The following is a 20,057-nucleotide window of genomic DNA, read 5'->3' as shown; positions in this document are numbered from 1 at the left end:
GGAGGGCCATTTCAACCGGGCAGTTTTCCATGAAGGTAAAGTTGGCCAACATTCTCTGGGAAATGCAAATGGAGTTGCAGTAGAGACCAATTCCATTTGAGCAATGAATCAAAACTAACCCTTCTGTGACATTTGTGGGAGGTATATGATTTAGATGTTGTGTAGCATATTCAATTGACAAATGATCATAGAATAATAAGGTAACACTTTAAAAAGGATAATTATAATCAATAATAATATTACAATTCTATGCTCTGTTATAGGGTATACCATTCACAGATGTGGGTTACAATGTAACCGAGCGTTACATTATCACTGCATCCACTGCCAGTCAACAATTTTACTTCGGAAGGACGTCATCAACCACCTTGGATCGTGCAAGCACAACAACCCAGCTGCAGCAACCACCACTGCAGTGACTGCCACTTCCACTGCAGCGACCACCACCTCCACTGCAGGGACCACCACTGCAGCAACCACCACCACCACTGCAGCGACCACCACCTCCACTGCAGGGACCACCACTGCAGCAACCACCACCACCACTGCAGCGACCACCACCTCCACTGCAGGGACCACCACTGCAGCAACCACCACCGCCACTGCAGCGACCACCACCTCCACTGCAGGGACCACCACTGCAGCAACCACCACCACCACTGCAGCGACCACCACCACTGCAGGGACCACCACTGCAGCAACCACCACCGCCACTGCAGCGACCACAATGCCAACCCCCCCGGGTGGACAGATGAAAAGGGTACATCAGCAGCAATCCAAACAAAAATGTCCTATCTGCCGTCTTAACATGAACAAAAAAAACATTAAAGTGCACATAAAGAGGAAGCACACAAATAAGCAGAAGGACATAACAGCAACTACCCACCTTCAAAGTGACTGTATAGATCCTATCAATGGGATCTATGCTGTCCTTAAGACGTTTCATGGTGCCAGCACTCCTCTGCATGCCCAGTTAAAAGTATGGGGGGAAAATCAACATGTTTCATGTGAATCTGCAGAGTGCCAAAAGAACATGGAGTTTGCATGGAGGAGTGGATTAGTCTCTTTTCAATGCATACACCTGAAGTCTATAGGATACTGTACATCATATGCTTCTCCTCCGGTACTTCATGAGGGAACCCTTAAAGAGATGGTTACCAGCAAGTGGTTTGGGGAAGACAAAAAACAGCTCTGCCTCACTCGACAAAAGCTTGCAGAAAACATCAAAATACCTCTCTCTGTGCACACTGAAGTTGGAGCCCCTCAGTCCAAAAAGTACATATCCGTTTTTGAACCCACACATTCATATTACAGTCGTTTGGGAAGAGTCATGGTGTCGTATGACATCAAAAAGAACACATGGCACTGTCCGTGCCTAAAGACTAAGAGATCATGCCCACATAAATACATCGCCAAATGGCACCTCTTTCAAACAGATCGCAAACTATTTAGAAAAGTCCGGAGTACTGATGTGGACTTCCAGAGCACAGCAACAGAGGACCAAGACAGTCATGATGATGAGACGACTGATCTGGGAGATCTTCTGTATCCACCAACCGAGTATAAGAAAATGGAAGGCATGGTGCAGTATATCCTAAAACACAAGAAATTGCCTGCTGTTCTCCCTGAAGACGTACGCCTTCCATCAGTGGAAAAAGAGTATCCAAGGCACCTCATTCGACAGGAAATGGTATGCCAGCACTGCCCAGGCAACGTGTCCCTGAGTGACCCAGTCCTCATTACATGCAAGGCCAAAATCCTCACCACCAAATCAAATCAAATCAAATTTTATTTGTATAGCGCATTTCTTACAAGATGCAACTCAATGCGCTTCACACAATGAAAATGTTCAGTCAATCAGTCAATCAATCAATCAATACTGACAGAGCCGCGAGCAGGCAAAAGTAAAAAACCTGTATACTATGTAGCCAGGAAAAATTCCCTTGCAGCCCTCTACCAATAGAGCGACTACTAGCCAGTTTGCTTACCAGTACCCAGCGGTCCCCCAGGGGAGGCCAGGACCACCGGCACAAAGCAAGCAAGCAAGGGCAAAAACCTGTACACCATGTATCCAGGAAAAATTCCTTGCATATTATCGGCGTACACACTGTCCATAAATGTTGTGTTGTATTTGCATCGTTCTGCATCCAGTATGGTCACAGGTCCTGCCAAAAGAGAAACTTAAGCACAGTTATGATGCAACAACACAATAGAGACAATAAAGATGACAGCAATACAACCTGATGGTGGTCCTGGTACACCCTTGTACCGGTTCCAGTACTGCTCTAGGTGCTATTTGGAGCTGACAGTGCCTCATCAGCACCCGGGTCCATTTTCCTGTCAACACAAATCTCAAAACACGAGTATGGTGTAATGGCCTAGTGATCCTAGTTCTATAATGTCCAATGTCTCCCTTAGTATCAAAAGGCGACATTGAATAAGTAGGTTTTGAGGTCACGCTTAAAAATGTCCTGAGTTTTAGACAACCTCAGGCCCTCAGGTAGGGTGTTCCACAATCTAGGAGCATATATTATGCTAAAAGCTGATCCTCCAAATCTCTTTGTCCTAGCCTCTGGCACTATTAAAAGTTCTGTGCCACTAGACCGTAGGGGTCTAGCTGGTGTGTATCTTATGAGCATGTCCACCATGTAATTGGGTGCATCACAGTGAAGTGATTTATAAACTAGTAAAAGGATCTTAAAGTCTATTCTATGACTGACAGGGAGCCAGTGTAGAGATCTCAAGACAGGTGTGATGTGCGCTCTCCGTTTGGTCCTAGTAAGGACACGAGCAGCAGCATTTTGAACCATTTGTAGTCTATTTATCATTTTTTTGGGGAGACCTGTCAGGAGAGCATTACAGTAATCTAGCCTACTAGTAACAAACGCATGCATTAATTTTCAGTGTCTGCCTGGGAGAGAAATGATTGTACCTTAGTGATGTTTCTTAGATGGTAGAAGGATGTTTTAATAGTGTTATTAATATGAGTTTCAAAATTTAGATCTGGGTCAATTATGACACCAAGATTCCTGGCCTGACACTTAGTGTTAAGAGCTAGTGTTTTCAAGTGTGCAGATAATTTCTCTCTCCCAGTTTTCTCGCCAATGATCAATACCTCAGTTTTTTCTTGATTGAGTTGGAGAAAGTTTTGTGTCATCCAAATATTAATATCGGCAATACAGTCTATCAGGTGGTCGATCATCTTGTAGTCGTTGGGAGTTACTGAGATATAAAGCTGAGTGTCAGCATAGCTGTGGTAGTTAACGCTATGCTTCTTGATAACAGAACTGAGGGGTAGCATGTATAGGCTAAAAAGCAACGGTCCTAAGATGGACCCCTGGGGAACTCCACAGGTTGTGCTATAATTTTTTGACTTATGGTCACCAAGGGCTACAAAGTAGTCTCGGTCAGCCAGGTAAGTCCTGAACCAGTTTAAGACCGGACCTGAGAGGCCAACCCAGTTTTCCAGTCTCTCAATAAGTATGGAATGGTCTACCGTATCAAAGGCTGCACTTAAGTCTAAGAGTACAAGAATCGAGAGTTTTTTCGAGTCTGCATTTATCCTAAGGTCATTAGTTACCTTAAGCAAAGCGGTTTCTGTGCTGTGGTATGATCGGAAACCTGACTGAAGTGGGTCATTGATAGGGCTGAATGATGTTTTCATAAATGTTAAATGATATAGTTGGATGTTCTGTATAATTCTGTGTATCACTGTGTAAAACTCTGTACAGCCTGTCTCTGGGCTCTGTTAATGATTGTGTGAACCTTGTACACCCTTGTACTCTGGACTCTGTTTATGAACTTTTCCTCACCCATTACCCCTCGTGTTATTGTCCCTGAGCCAATCAAAACAGAGAAGGTCAGCTCGCCCCTTCTCTCCCCTGCTTATCAGATTTCAATGTCACTTTTCGAAAACAGGTTTTGGTCGCTCACGGCCACGTCTGTTAATGATTCGTTCTGAACACCACCCCCCTTTTTCTAGGAGACTGATAGGATCACAAACTGCCTCCTCTTTTCCATTCTGTGAGAATAAAGACTGGCTTACAGGAGGAGAGATTAGTATGAATGTGGGGTCTCTCTCTCAGGAGAGGCCTTATATTCGTCCTCCTTGCAAGTAAATAATAATCATGATTGATTCCGTGTCTCTTTGTTGTTTAAAGTCTACTACGGTCTGTTTGAATTAGCGATGGGTTAGCATGGCTTGCTTTACAACCAAGCTGAACAGAATATAGCATTTAAGCCCAGAACCAACCCGACACGTGGTCCTTCGAGCCGGATCTCAAGGTCGTCTGATGGGGGAAGAAGATTCGACACACCGCAACAGCCCGGGATCGAGCGAACCCGGAGAAAGTCCTGGAACGTCAATTCGCTCCAGGCCGGTGACGTTAGATGTCGAACCTTTCTCCTCCAAAAGGACGGCTGACGAGATCCAGACCAAGACATAAGCAACAAAGACCGGTAAATATAATAGAAACTATGAATGAAAGTGAATTATAATAGAAAAAGAAAGATTGCAATCGAAATGAATAGTCTATCTATCCTAAATTGTACAAAATAGGAATTGTTTGACATGCAAAAAGAATCAATTTCGAAAGACAGATGTATATCTTTTTATGCTATGTAAACAGTAGACTAATGGAAATTAGACTGTGAGTTTTGACATACGAAAGGAATCCATTTCGAAAGATAAATGTATATCCTTTCGTGTTAGGTAAACAGCAGACTAAGAATGGAACTGAAACTAAAGTGAATTATAATAGAAAAAGAAAGATTGCAATCGAAATGAATAGTCTATCTATCCTAAATTGTACAAAATAGGAATTGTTTGACATGCAAGAAGAATCCATTTTGAAAGACAGATGTATATCTTTTTATGCTATGTAAACAGTAGACTAATGGAAATTAGACTGTGAGTTTTGACATACGAAAGGAATCCATTTCGAAAGATAAATGTATATCCTTTCGTGTTAGGTAAACAGCAGACTAAGAATGGAACTGAAACTATGACTGAAAGTGAATGCTTGTGAGAATTAGAAAAGTGTAGAATTAGAAAGGTTATGTGTTAGAATTAGTCTCAAGATTAGGGTTACTGTATGATCAGTGATAGACAGAGAGAGTAGAGGAGACGAGGAGAGGAGACTAGGAGACGAGTAGAGGAGACGAGGAGAGGAGACTAGGAGACGAGTAGAGGAGACGAGGAGAGGAGACTAGGAGACGAGTAGAGGAGACGAGGAGAGGAGACTAGGAGACGAGTAGAGGAGACGAGGAGAGGAGACTAGGAGACGAGTAGAGGAGACGAGGAGAGGAGACTAGGAGACAAGGAGAGGAGACTAGGAGACAAGGAGAGGAGACGAGGAGACTAGGAGACTAGGAGAGGAGACGGGGAGAGGAGACGAGACTAGGAGACTAGTAGAGGAGACGAGGAGACTAGGAGAGAAGGAAGGAAAAAGTGACAGAGAGGAGAGCGAGAGCAGGAGAGAGGGACAGAGAGGAGAGAGAGAGAGAGAACAGGAAGCAGAAGGGTGGGGGTAGACGGACTCTGACCCAAGAAGGGGTTGGAGGGCAGTAAACCTCCATTATAACACACGAATTTGGACGAATGACAAAGTTTATAGAATAAATGGGAAAATGCCTCTACGAAACAGAAGCTCATTTGATACATGGTCTTTTTAATTACATGTATCAAACAGCAGGGGAAATGATGATTGACAGGAGTTAACGCACATTTTCACGTATATAATTACACACAATTAAAAAAAAAATATATATAGTGATAATGGCGCACATTTCGTGAACGAATTGATCAAACACGGTGTCCAAACACCTGGACATTGAAGAGTGTGTTTCTCTAAAGGAAACACACATGAGAATAACACAGACAACTATGGGTTTGAATGAATGAATGAATGAATTAATGAAATGAATGAAATAAATGAAATTAATGAATTTGAAATAGTAAATGGGAGAAGGGGTTAGACTACCCATAGTAGACGACAATAGGGAAGTATTGATTGATTGATTGAAAACTTTATTAGAAGATTTGCAGAAGCAAGTGACATGAAAGTACATATTTCAATTGGGGTCCTAGATACTCAATTCATCGTTATATGTAAAGACAGCAGATTTGGCAGAAACAGAAAACACACTGGCCACGTGGATGGCTATTTAGGAAATAGGAAATAGCCAGAACAAATGATCTGCCAGTCCCTTCTGTTTCCTACAGGATCGAGAATACAACCTGATGACCAGATCCTCATCGACGAGATGGAAGGAGAACACTGGCGCAGCCCGCGGTGGGTTGAGCCATTTGGGGTGCTGCTGAGCATCTCAACTGCTGGCAAGATCGCAGAACGAGATACGTGGATACACAGAGCCATTGAAAGAAGGTGACATTGTTTCCCTCGAACGACGGATAGTGGTGGAAGCCCGGGCTACAAAGGGGTTATTCATTTAGTGAATATTACGTCTCAAACCCGGTGAAGAATTCTTCAGATCCACTACCTCTTAGAATGAGGGGACCAAATCCTCCCGACGACCCAAACGAGACGCCCGTCCAGGCACACGACCCAGTCTGGGGCAGTAATGTCCCAGATGACAAGAAACCTTGAACTATCAATCAGAGACATTTGTAAACGCATCCCTTACGATAAACGAAGCCTAGAACCGCGAAATCGATCAGATCAGACTGATGACACTCCAGAACTGAATGACTCTTGACCTATCGACTGCAGTGGCAGGAGGAACATGTGTGATGCTTGACATCACATGCCCCTGCTTCAGAGCTATGACTAACAAACTGATTTCAGAAATACTTGTACAAACAAATGTTGATTCAAGAAATTATGATGGAACCTAAGTACCTAACCCAATTTGAGAAACTCTAATCCAAGTTGAGATTCATGTGTGATCTGTACGGCGATGTTGAATGACAGTTAAACTAGAAAATATGAAAGAAAGTTAAAACGACCTGAATAACGAGAGAATGTTTGTATCGTGATAAATTATGAAAAACAGCAGGGAATGATAGGGCTGAATGAGGTTTTCATAAATGTTAAATGATATAGTTGGATGTTCTGTATAATTCTGTGTATCACTGTGTAAAACTCTGTACAGCCTGTCTCTGGGCTCTGTTAATGATTGTGTGAACCTTGTACACCCTTGTACTCTGGACTCTGTTTATGAACTTTTCCTCACCCATTACCCCTCGTGTTATTGTCCCTGAGCCAATCAAAACAGAGAAGGTCAGCTCGCCCCTTCTCTCCCCTGCTTATCAGATTTCAATGTCACTTTTCGAAAACAGGTTTTGGTCGCTCACGGCCACGTCTGTTAATGATTCGTTCTGAACACCACCACCCTTTTTCTAGGAGACTGATAGGATCACAAACTGCCTCCTCTTTTCCATTCTGTGAGAATAAAGACTGGCTTACAGGAGGAGAGATTAGTATGAATGTGGGGTCTCTCTCTCAGGAGAGGCCTTATATTCGTCCTCCTTGCAAGTAAATAATAATCATGATTGATTCCGTGTCTCTTTGTTGTTTAAAGTCTACTACGGTCTGTTTGAATTAGCGATGGGTTAGCATGGCCTGCTTTACAACCAAGCTGAACAGAATATAGCATTTAAGCCCAGAACCAACCCGACAGTCATACCTATTATTTAGGACTAAGAATTCATGAAGCTGTCTATACGCTGCCTTTTCTAAAATTTTGCTTAGAAAAGTGAGATTGGATATTGGTCTACAAGTTTTTGGATCAGAAGGATCTAGGTTACTTTTCTTCAGGGTGGGTCTAACCAGGGCAGTTTTAAGCGCCGCTGGAAATATCCCTTTAAGTAGGGAGTGATTTACAATGCCTAGTATGTCATCAGACACAGATTCAAAAATGTCCTTAAAAAAGGTGGTAGGAATATGGTCAAGAGGACACGTAGACGGTTTAAGCTGTGACACAATTTTACCTAATGTTTCCGTACTAATCATGGTGAACATGCTCATAGTCATGTTCTGTGGTGCTACACAAACCTAGTCTTTCCTGAGTAATACCACACAGGTTGTTCAAGGTAGGTCAGCGAAGGTTAATGTTGTCAATCAATTTATCTTATAACAATCTACTTTGGGGGATTTGTTTCTCTTGTATTTATTATACATACATAATGTGTTGTGATTCTTGTTGAATCTTTGGATTTCCAGATATCTCAACCTACTGTAAATCCTGCCCACAATGTGGAGCCTACTTCCGGTACCAAGAGTGTAAAGAAGGTTTACATAACTTTGATGACCACATCATACTCGCTCTCCCTTTATGCATCACCATAAGGAACATGCTACAGGTAATGTTTGATAAAACTTTAATTGAAGTATTGGGTTAATTTACAAATGAATTGCTACATTACATTTGGTTTTTCCATAATATCTTTCTCTCTAAGGTCCATACTGCAGTGAGTCGAGTGGTCGGATATTTGGAGGTGACCACTGGTGTACAGTACCCCTCTGCTGATACGGTGCTCCATGGTTATCTCCACTTTGAAGCCCTCACAGCACATGATTACGAGTATTCTTGCGTAACCTGTGGTGATCATCCACCTGCAGTAATCATGGACCTCCATAAGAAGGGTGCCTTCAATTTGTCAGGTAAGAATGCTTTCATGGAATAGACAGATTTAGATGTTAATTGCAGACCGGGATTGCTCTCAGAATTTACTTACAATATTTCCTCCTTATTTGTTTAGTGAGTGACCTTCCCCAACCTCCTGAGGACTTCAATGGAGAGGTCGATATTGATCTTTTTTGGGAGGCACTTTCAAGGGAAAGGATCGGCCGAGGATTTGTAACAAGTAATGCAAGACAAGACTAATGGGCACTTAGTTAACATGCTAAACATTTTCCAATGACTGCAGAAATCTGACAACCACATGGAGATACATGTTGTGGTAGATGTTTATCAAGATGGCACTTCACTTTCAACTCTTAAATGTATTAACGTTTTTCTTTTCCTTTTATAAAGGTCAACAAAAAAAAACATTTACTGTTCCGCCAACTTTCCACTATTGGGCTCCTTGGATTGGAAAAAAAACACGACGCTCTAACCAAGTCATTAATATGGAATTTCAGAAAATCCGTCCAGCAAAACAAGCTGAGGTGCGGGAAATAACAGTCTCAGAAGACCGGCTGACAGAAGAACTGTACAAGCAGAAGGTAAAAATAACTGTTTATTTTTCCTTTTAGGAGTGAATTAAGGCCATGATTCCACCTGAAAACATGCAGCGCTCTATACATTTGAACATATTGTATTTTGTAGGTTGAAGTGATTCGCACATTATGTAAGGAGTGTGGACTGGATTCATCTGGATCACGCACTGATCTCCTCCAGAGATTGTCTCTTGAAATGAAATCAAGGGAGGCATACGACAAGGTGTTCCAAAAGATCTGGGCTGCGTCAGGTAAGCTTACAATTTAACACAGTACATGTCTGAGCTAATATGACTGATTACTTTCTTCTGATTAATATGATCTCTGAGGGTGAAAACATTTTTAGCAGCATATCCTTTTTAAAACCGTTTCATTTGATGTCTTTTAAAAATATATTTCAGGTGGCTGGGCTGTGATTATGTGTCCATGTGGCATCGTTTACAGTATTAAATGTAACATTCGAGCGGAAAGCCCACGTGACTTCACAGATCTTCTCCTCTCTTGGAAACACATGCCAAACATTGTGATATATGACTTTGCACGTGGACTGGCAACACACATGAATCTAAGAGAACCACAAATATTGCCTTTCAAACCTTTTGAGGGACGGCTATCTGCTCCAACTCCAGACAACATAACGCAGGCCAAAGAGGGAAAGCTGAAGGTGTCACTACCTTGGCTGAACAGTAAGAAACTGGTCCCAGACAGTGGTGGCCATCCAATCAACGGTTCAGCAGAGCATTATGCTCTCTATGACAGATTCCATGAAGATAACACAAAGGATGACCGTGATGCTCTTCGGAAGCTTCGCCTGGTCCCGCAGCTTGAATGAATGAATGAATGAATGGTCTTTATTGTCATTGCTATAGTACAGGTACCAAACAACGAAATTTAGGAGGGGTGGCTCCCCTGGTGCTAGGAAAGAAAAAAAAACAGAAAAAAAAACAAGAAGGGAAGGAGCTGGTTTACATAAATAAAGGCTATGTACACTATCCACTATACTATACTGTACAGATAGACGACTAGGGTTGTCATATTGCACATAGTGTTATTGCACATTTATTTAAAGTGTCGCAGTTTGCAGGCTTGAAATGTACATATTTGTGCCTCAGCACTACACCTGATTTTTTCAGTCCAGCAGCTGCCATCAATCCGTCCAGACTGTCCAGGGCCCAGCTTGCTGGAAAAGTAAACAGTCAAGTAGCAGAACAGTTGTTTTCAAGGATGAAAAAAAACAACTACTTCCTAAACATGAGTTTACCATCAACCCATATATTCCTCATGAGGAATATCATCCACCACGATAACATGGACAAAAACAAACGACGACTGGATGAGCTCAAAAAGGCTTTTGGAACAAAGGATATAGCAATGAACATCCACAGCCAGGCAGTATTGGGTAACTTTCCAAATGTAGTTTTGCTATGCAATTATATCAAAATGCAACACATTAATCACAGTATTGTTGAAATATTTATTTTATTTGTAGGAAACCCAGTATTGTCAGACACATCTGCCACTGCTCCAATGGACACTGATGAACCACTTGGTGAGTAATGGGGTGGAGGTGGGGGTGTTCTTGTCCTGTCATCTTATTTTTTTTTCTGTATGGCTGGAGGCTCACAGCATATTAGGATCAGGAATTTCTTGGAATTCATGATTTAGATTTTTCAAACATGCCTTAACATGAATGACTGGAAATCTCTATTATGTTTTTTAGTGGCAGCAGTGCCCCCAACAGCAGCCCCCACTGTGCCCCTGACAGAGACCCTTGGCGTGGCAGCAGCCCCACTGTGCCCCTGACAGAGACCCTTGGCGTGGCAGCAGCCCCCACTGTGCCCCTGACAGAGACCCTTGGCGTGGCAGCAGCCCCCACTGTGCCCCTGACAGAGACCCTTGGCGTGGCAGGCGTGGCAGCAGCCCCCACTGTGCCCCTGACAGAGACCCTTGGCGTGGCAGGCGTGGCAGCAGCCCCACTGTGCCCCTGACAGAGACCCTTGGCGTGGCAGCAGCCCCACTGTGCCCCTGACAGAGACCCTTGGCGTGGCAGCAGCCCCCACTGTGCCCCTGACAGAGACCCTTGGCGTGGCAGCAGCCCCACTGTGCCCCTGACAGAGACCCTTGGCGTGGCAGCAGCCCCACTGTGCCCCTGACAGAGACCCCTGGCGTGGCAGGCGTGGCAGCAGCCCCACTGTGCCCCTGACAGAGACCCTTGGCATGGCAGCAGCCCCACTGTGCCCCTGACAGAGACCCTTGGCGTGGCAGGCGTGGCAGCAGCCCCACTGTGCCCCTGACAGAGACCCTTGGCGTGGCAGCAGCCCCACTGTGCCCCTGACAGAGACCCTTGGCGTGGCAGCAGCCCCACTGTGCCCCTGACAGAGACCCTTGGCGTGGCAGCAGCCCCACTGTGCCCCTGACAGAGACCCTTGGCGTGGCAGCAGCCCCACTGTGCCCCTGACAGAGACCCTTGGCGTGGCAGCAGCCCCCACTGTGCCCCTGACAGAGACCCTTGGCGTGGCAGCAGCCCCCACTGTGCCCCTGACAGAGACCCTTGGCGTGGCAGCAGCCCCCATTGTGCCCCTGACAGAGACCCTTGGCGTGGCAGCAGCCCCACTGTGCCCCTGACAGAGACCCTTGGCGTGGCAGCAGCCCCACTGTGCCCCTGACAGAGACCCTTGGCGTGGCAGGCGTGGCAGCAGCCCCACTGTGCCCCTGACAGAGACCCTTGGCGTGGCAGCAGCCCCCACTGTGCCCCTGACAGAGACCCTTGGCGTGGCAGGCGTGGCAGCAGCCCCCACTGTGCCCTCCATAACAGCAGCGACAAAGAAGTTCTGGGACGAGGATTGGAATCCTATCCAGGAACAACTGGTAAGCTAATCAATCCAAATATAAATGCTTAGTCAAAGTATACAGTACAGCATTATCTGACTCAAAATAAATCAATAGGTAATAACTAATTATAATTAATAACTGTTATTCGCAGCTCAATTACGTCCTGGACAAGGGACGGCCGGCGGAAGAATATATTGTCAAAGAAGGACCCATATGTCTGATGCGTGAAGAACTCTGGAGCCTGGGATTGCAAAGAGACATGGATTCAACTGTGAGTAGTGGGAAGTAGGTGAACACAAGGAAGGTTAAAGCATATTTTGTATTTTCTTTCATGCTTGTTCACTGATGAGTTTTGTTTCTTGCAGATCGGGAATGCCTGCATGACAATTATCAAAGAAGTAGCTCAGCTACATGTAAGTCAATCTATACAAAAGACTATAGCATAAATGAAACACAATGCAATTGTTTATGCATTGTTATACCATTTGTATTTCAATGTCATTTATTCCGTAGGGCAAAGACATTTATATAGCGGACATGTTCGTAGTTCCTTCATGGAAGACTACACCACCCACCATGCTTGACTTTCCAGTAAGTCAGTGTACATAAAATAACAACATTTATGCTGTTAAAGATATTAATGCTGTTAGACAGCATAACATGTATGCCGTTAAAAATGTACTAATGTATAATGACAACTTTTTTTCATTCATGTTAGAATGATCTAGACATGAAAGACTTCTTAGTCTTCCCAGCTTGGACCAATGCAAATGGGCCGGACCACTACGTTCTCTGTGTAAGGCTATGTTACTGTCATTAGATGATATGAGTATATATGGTTATTGTGCAGTTTGAATAATGTGTATTCCAACAGAATGAAATCCAGCTCTACTCCTTGTCCTAATGACTAACTGTTGTGCAACTCGTAACCTATTGCCACATTATAGATCATGCAGCCATTGCGGAAAGAGTTACTCCTCTTGGACTCTCAGTACGCAAACCATCGATACGGGTTTGCAGATGCGGATTACAGAGTCCTGTTTAGGTCCACAGATAAGACATATCGGTTGCCAAGTTCATATAAAATTACATTATGGCTACGTTCCTATAGCCTGTACGTACTAGTAAGTTTTGGCTATGTTCCTAAAGCCTCTGTGTGCATGATTTTTAGGGTTGGGTATCAAGAACAGAACAGCGTACTGAGTGGTACTGGTTTCAACATGTATAATACTAGAAAAGTATTGATTTGTTTTTTGGCACCACAATTGAAAAACATTCAACCATACCCAACCCTAATTGTTTGGCTACGTTCCTATAGCCTCTGGTTTTGCTATGTTCTGATTACATGTCATCATTGGTTGTCACATGTATCTCTTTCAAAAGAATATTGTTCATTTTATCTTATTATTATTAACATCTATCTGTGATGTTAACTCCGATTTTAACTCTGTGTTAGACAGAAGAAACCTCAATCTGTACATTTTGATGTGACTCATACTGTACATGTGACAGCCACTGTAGATTTTTGTCCACCAGTACTGAATAATTGTAATGGTTACATGACTTAACACATAATATCCTTCTCTCAATAATTGTATATTTCTCTATAGCAATCTAGCACAGCAAATCGACCCTGGGACCTGGACTGAAAAAACTGGCTATGATATGGGGAACTTACCACGCCAGCTCCATGGAAATGACTGTGGGGTTTTTATGCTTATGGTAAGGTCTTTTTTTTTTTGGGGGGGGGGGGGGGGGGGGGATTACATGCCGGCTTTTGTCAACATTATGAATAAAATTGCCTTCCGCTTTGTCTGTTCCAGTACACCCTGTCCCTTGTCCTGAACACAGGGTTTGAGTTCCATGTGGTAAGTTAGAATACCATTTAACCACAGAACAATTAGGCTAGTTAAAATAATGTTTATGTTGCACCATACTATTCATCTCGAAGAGAAGGAATACATTATGGACAAAAGATTATCCGCGTCGCTGTAATTTATTTCAGACGGACATGCCTCGGATCCGCAAGTGGTGGTGTCTCTTTCTCATGGAGCGTTTCAAAATACAAGGGTATGACAGCCCTGACCAATATGTGTATTCATTTTGGTAACACTTAATGTATAGGGTCACTGGCAGAAGATGTAAAACATCTGAAACTTAATGGAGCATTTGTTGGATGCATAAATTAACACCCACATTCTATCAGTATAACATCATTAAAAAGATATTGGAAAAAGCCCAGGCATAGCCTTTTGCTATCCAATACTTAAAATTAATTTTGTTGTTTGAAAGGTATGGCCAGATGTTTGCCTTTTGGACCAATGAGGGGTAACCATAACCTGGTCTACAGAGTCCCAAGCGGGAGGGCCAGCACGACAAAACTTCCAGCCCATGTCCAGGCAGCCATTGACCACTCTGCAGAGGAGAAGAGACTGGTGGACCTCATTGTCCAATCACAGGCGGCTGAACGGCATTTGTTGGTATTTTGCAAATGTTCATATTTGATCTCAAAGTAAAGCTTCACCTAGGGTCTTTAGGAATAGGATCAACTTACATCATTTAACTATGACTCATTTCTTGTACTGTATCTTTTGAATGAATGTATTTCATGCCTGTTTTGATTCACATAACCACCACACAATGCACTGATCCAATTTCCACAAAATTGTTGTCAGGATGTACTCAATGGGAAGGCGAAGTACTTTCTAAAGAAGTCCCCTAAGGTGCCTGTCTACCTCTGCACCGAGGAACACCAGGAAACCCTCTTCGGCCATCTTGGAGAAATATTACACAGAACACCATGTCTGGTGCAATTCACGGATGAAGTGAAGTTCATCCTGGATGTTCTGTTTCCGGAGGTAGGGATAATCATTGCTGGTCCTGCACTTTCAAAACATATAAAGAGGTTGCCTGCAATAGTGCCATTGTGTATGGACCCATATAATGGCTTTGTGTTTTGTATTGGTAGACTGGATCAGATATAAAACATCTTAAAAATTAAATTACTTGCTTTTTTTTGGTAGGCTATCATTCATGGCCTTGCCCTCCTCAAAAATGTGACATTGCGGCAGGCTGAACAGCTCTTCCTTGATGGTCCATGTTTACATCAGAGGTGAGAGTAAATATATTTTTTTTACAGAATGCCCTGGACTCTTATCGCCCTATTTACTGTTACATAATACCTTAAGAATTATGTATGATTATTGTTATTGATGTACTCTTTTTTTTTTTTTTTACTGTTGACAACGTTTCTGTCAACAAAGTTGTGATTTTTATGTCTACTATTTCAGTGAAAGGGAGGAATTTCTTTGAAGATTGCCAAAGAAATGAAGCAAAAGGGAAGATATTGAAAGGTATTTTTTGGGTTGGTTTTTGGTGCCGGCTTTGCTGTGGTAAAAATGGTAGCGGGTGCGTGGGTCAAGGAGAAATCTGAAAAGAGTGAGGTCCTGCCAGACCTGCAGTTCATCGCCAGATCGTAGCCTTATGTTCACGGTACTATCTTGCTCCTTGTGTTTTTCTAGTAACCTGCCTTCTTTCCAAACCCTGCCTTACCCCGTTTGTGTTCTCTCCCAAGATTCCCACGGACCCTCCCTCGCGTCTCCCCGGCCCCGGCTCTCGCATTCCCGCGGATCCCTGCCCCGTCTCCACGGACCCTCAGAACCCCTCGAGCCACCCCCGAACCCCTGGACACCCTTGGACGGATCTCCCGGTACCACCCTCGCCTCCTCCCTTGGACATCCCCTTTTGGACTCTCGGACTGTACTGTTGCCAGGCGCACGCACATACTGACAACACCCTGCCCGCCTACGTCACCCCGCACCCACGGTAGACCACACACATAGTCTTGACTACGCATTACACATAGGTATCCACATATCCCATACTCCAAGACTATCAGCACACCACACATTCTCCCGCATACCCCCTCCCTAAATCCTGTGAATAAACACGCCCACGGGCTAACGGATTCTTGCTCTGTGCCGCCTCTTTGGTCCCCCCGGGTAGTACCCCATAACACACACAGGTTGAGCCATTCCTCCACCTCGTTCTACAGCTGGTAAGACAGAGAGAAACGGTTGGTCCTCACAGTCACATAAACTGACCCCCTCCAGACTCTTGAGCACAATCTTAATGAACCAGTCCAGGTGCGTTAGGATCCGTTAACGTCGGTACAGGCCAGGGTCTTGTCAACTTCTCTCTCTCTGTCTCTCTCTCTCTCTCTCTCTCTCTCTCTCCTGCAGGGGAAGGAGTCCAGCTGATAATGACAGCAGGCCTGTCAATACCTGAGCACCACGCCCGTCCCCCAGCTGTTCCTCCAGGGCCCTCGTCCGCCCTCCATCCATCCCTCTATCTATTCAACCCTACCTCCTTCCTAGCTGCCACGGATTGTCAATAAAAGAAATAAACAAATAAACCTGTTCCGTCCTCTGACCTTTTAAAAGTAGACAATCTGGTTTAGGCAACTTAGATTACAAGTCAGTTTTGGGAAAAGTAAGTGAACACAGAAGAGCACAGCTTGTGATAACGGCTGCAGTGACTACTTGTGAGTTTTATATTGTTAATATATTGTGTGAGCAAAAAGAAAAGAAAAATACATTTTATGAAGTATAGTTAATTTACTCATATACAGTATGTATATCCTCTGGCTTGTTTGTAGAACTGCCCTGTATTGTTGACAAAGCTAAACCCTATTGATATGAAGTCTACTGGGAACACGAGAGGATGCCGTCAGTATTGCATTACTGAGTTAAGATTTGGTACTGAGGAAAGGTCAGCGTTTAGGGGTAACTGGATAGCACTTGGAACACCATCCGTGTTCCATTTCTTGGTTTGACTTTGTGTGTATATGTTCTGTTTGTAGTTCCTCATAGGTAACAATTGTGTGTTAACACTTTGCCATCTAACCCTAGGTTATGAGGGAATCAAGTACATGTGGTTGGTGTCACAATTATGTATAACTAATACACAATCTATTCCAGTCTTTCAGGCTTCATGTTAAGTAAATCACAGATGTAACATTCATAAATGCTAGTGATCATCATTTGACTCACTTCATCAGTCAGTTCTACAAATCGGAATGTTAAACTCAATGGTTCAATGATAAACTCAATAGAATCCAACTGGATTCCCTCTTGTAAACAGTAGGTATTGGCTTTTTTTGGAGGAGTAAGCATTATGTCACACGTGAAATAGACTTAGCATTTCATGTCTTGGTGGTTTACAAAAACGTTCACTGATTGTGTGTATTGAATGTTCAGCCATGAGAGAGCATCAATCGTTCATGAAGGACATAGTATATAAAGGAGAATGCCAGTTGTTGGGTGTTTTCCGTCTAGGTGTTTCCCACGCATGATTGGCCATGAGGAAATGCATAAGATCTTAGGTGAGTTCCATAAAATGCTCTGGGTTCTTTCGTCTGCTAGGGGTTTACTGTGTAACCACGGGAATGGTCTAACACAGGGGTAGGCAACCTTTTTGATATGAAGTGCCATTTTAAAATGTTCTTGTTAGTCAGTGTGCCAACCACAATATGTGAGACTGCAGGGCTGTCAGTCTGAGGTGGTGGTGTGCAACACCGGTGCCCCCCAGGGAACTGTTCTGTCACCCTTTCTCTTCACCCTCTATACCTCCGACTTCCAGTTTAGCTCCGACCAGTGCCACCTGCAGAAGTTTTCGGATGACTCCTCTATCGTCGGTTACATCACAGACGACAGGGATGAGGAGTACAGGGCCCTGGTGGAGAGCTTTGTGCAGTGGTGCGACACCAACTACCTTTTGCTTAACACCAGCAAAACAAAGGAGTTGGTGGTGGACTTTAGGAGGAAGAGAAGGACCCCAGCCCCCATCACCATCAAGGGGGTGGAAGTCGAGAGGGTGGACTCCTACAGGTACCTGGGAGTACAAATTAATAACAAACTGGACTGGACTGACAACACCGAGGCTCTTCTCAGGAAAGGGCAGAGCAGACTGTTTTTCCTGAGAAGGCTGAGGTCTTTCCGTGTCTGCAACAAGCTGCTGCAAATGTTTTATCAGTCGGTGGTTGCCAGCGTTCTGTTCTTCGCCGTGGCCTGCTGGGGTGGAAACATCTGTGCCAGGGATGCTGCGAAGCTAAACAAACTGGTGAAGAAGGCCAGCTCTGTGGTGGGGACCGGGCTGGACAGCCTAGAGGTGGTGGCAGAACAGAGGATGGGGAAAAAACTGGCGGCCATGCTGGCCAATCCCTCCCACCCGATGTACTGCGAGCTGGCGGGGATGAGGAGCAAGTTCAGCCACAGATTTGTTCTCCCCCGTCAAAGTACAAAAAGATTTGGACAGTCCTTTGTTCCAGCTGCACTCCGACTCTACAACCAGGCCCTGCAGGGTGGGGGAGACCTGGAGCTGGAACTTTTGGAACTTTTTACTTATTGAGCCTGCACTGTTTTATGTATTTTATTGAATGTTTTCTGTTTTATGTATTGAATGTTTTCTGCCCTAACTGAGCTGTTTGACAACAACATTTCCCCATTGGGGACAATAAAGGTTTTCAATCAATTCAATCAATCTATTTGCTTTGGGTTCTTATTTTGTTTTTTCCTGCTTCTATAAACAGGGGTGCACATAACTGGTGCGCCAGTGCGCATGCGTCGCCAAAATGCATGCTGCGTGACAGATCAGCCGCATGAGGGCGCTTTTGCGCACCAAAAATAAAATAAAAAAAATATATATAAAAAGTTGATCACAAAAAAAACATCCTCTACCATGGTTGAAATGGAGGACAGTGATAACAGCAGTCAAGAGAGCAGTGATGATGATGATCAAGCTTGTAGCATAAATAAATGCTTAGGCTGTAACTTTTTGTTGAAAAGTTGATTTCAGTGTTTACAGAACAAAGCAGTGCTTAAAGAGATGTCCGTTTATTTCAGTGTGTTTAAAGAACAGACATTCAGTTAGTGCTTAAAGAGATGTCAGTTGATTTCATTGTGTTTAAAGGAGTCTGACAGACTTTCATGCTTAAAGAGCAGTCATTTGATTTTGCATTTGTTTCTTTTGTTTTGCACACAATCATTTGTTCGTTCATCTTTATTTATGAATAAATGTCGTTTTGCTAATATAAGTTATCCATGTATCCCTTTTTCATCCATCCTGTGGGACGGGTCGTGACTCGCGAGCTCGGGGAGCACCAAGCAGCATCCCTAGGTGCTCCTCTGAGCACTGGCCCCAAAAAGTGATGTGCACCCCTGTCTATAAAGGACAGCGTGTCCAAGAAACCATGCGCCGTGTCAGTCCAGAGGGAGTTGCGAGCCGCACTCTCCAGCTGCGTACAGTAAGGCGCAGAAGGTATACTGTTCCGGCCCCCAATAGTTTATGGCACATCGATGGCAACCATAAACTTATACGGTATGGCTATGGTTTTGAAAGATACACTGCATATCAAATCAAATCAAATAAAATGTTATTTGTATAGCGCATTTCTTACAAGATGCAACTCAATGCGCTTCACACAATGAAAATGTTCAGTCAATCAGTCAATCAATCAATACTGACAGAGCCGCGAGCAGGCAAAAGTAAAAACCTGTATACTATGTAGCCAGGAAAAAATTCCCTTGCAGCCCTCTACCAATAGAGCGACTACTAGCCAGTTTGCCTACCAGTACCCAGCGGTCCAGGGGAGGCCAGGACCACCGGCACAAAGCAAGCAAGCAAGGGCAAAAACCTGTACACCATGTATCCAGGAAAATGTCCTTGCATATTATCGGCGTACACTCTGTCCATAAATTTAGTGTTATATTTGCATCGTTCTGCATCCGGATGGTCACAGGTCCTGCCAAAAGAGAATCTTAGGCACAGTTATGATGCAACAACACAATAAAGACAATAAAGATGACAGCAATACAACCTGATGGTGGTCCTGGTACACCCTTGTACCGGTTCCAGTACTGCTCTATGTGCTATTTGGGGCTGACAGTGCCTCATCAGCACCCCGGTCCATTTTCCTGTCAACACAAATCTCAAAACACGAGTATGGTGTAATGGCCTAGTGATCCTAGTTCTATAATGTCCAAT

The sequence above is a fragment of the Nansenia antarctica genome, assembly GCF_963989245.1.
Source record: "Nansenia antarctica genome assembly, contig: SCAFFOLD_67, whole genome shotgun sequence".
In the NCBI taxonomy this organism is placed as follows: Eukaryota; Metazoa; Chordata; class Actinopteri; order Argentiniformes; family Microstomatidae; genus Nansenia; species Nansenia antarctica.
The sequence above is the reverse complement of the archived record's forward strand: the minus strand, read 5'-3'. Positions refer to the sequence as shown.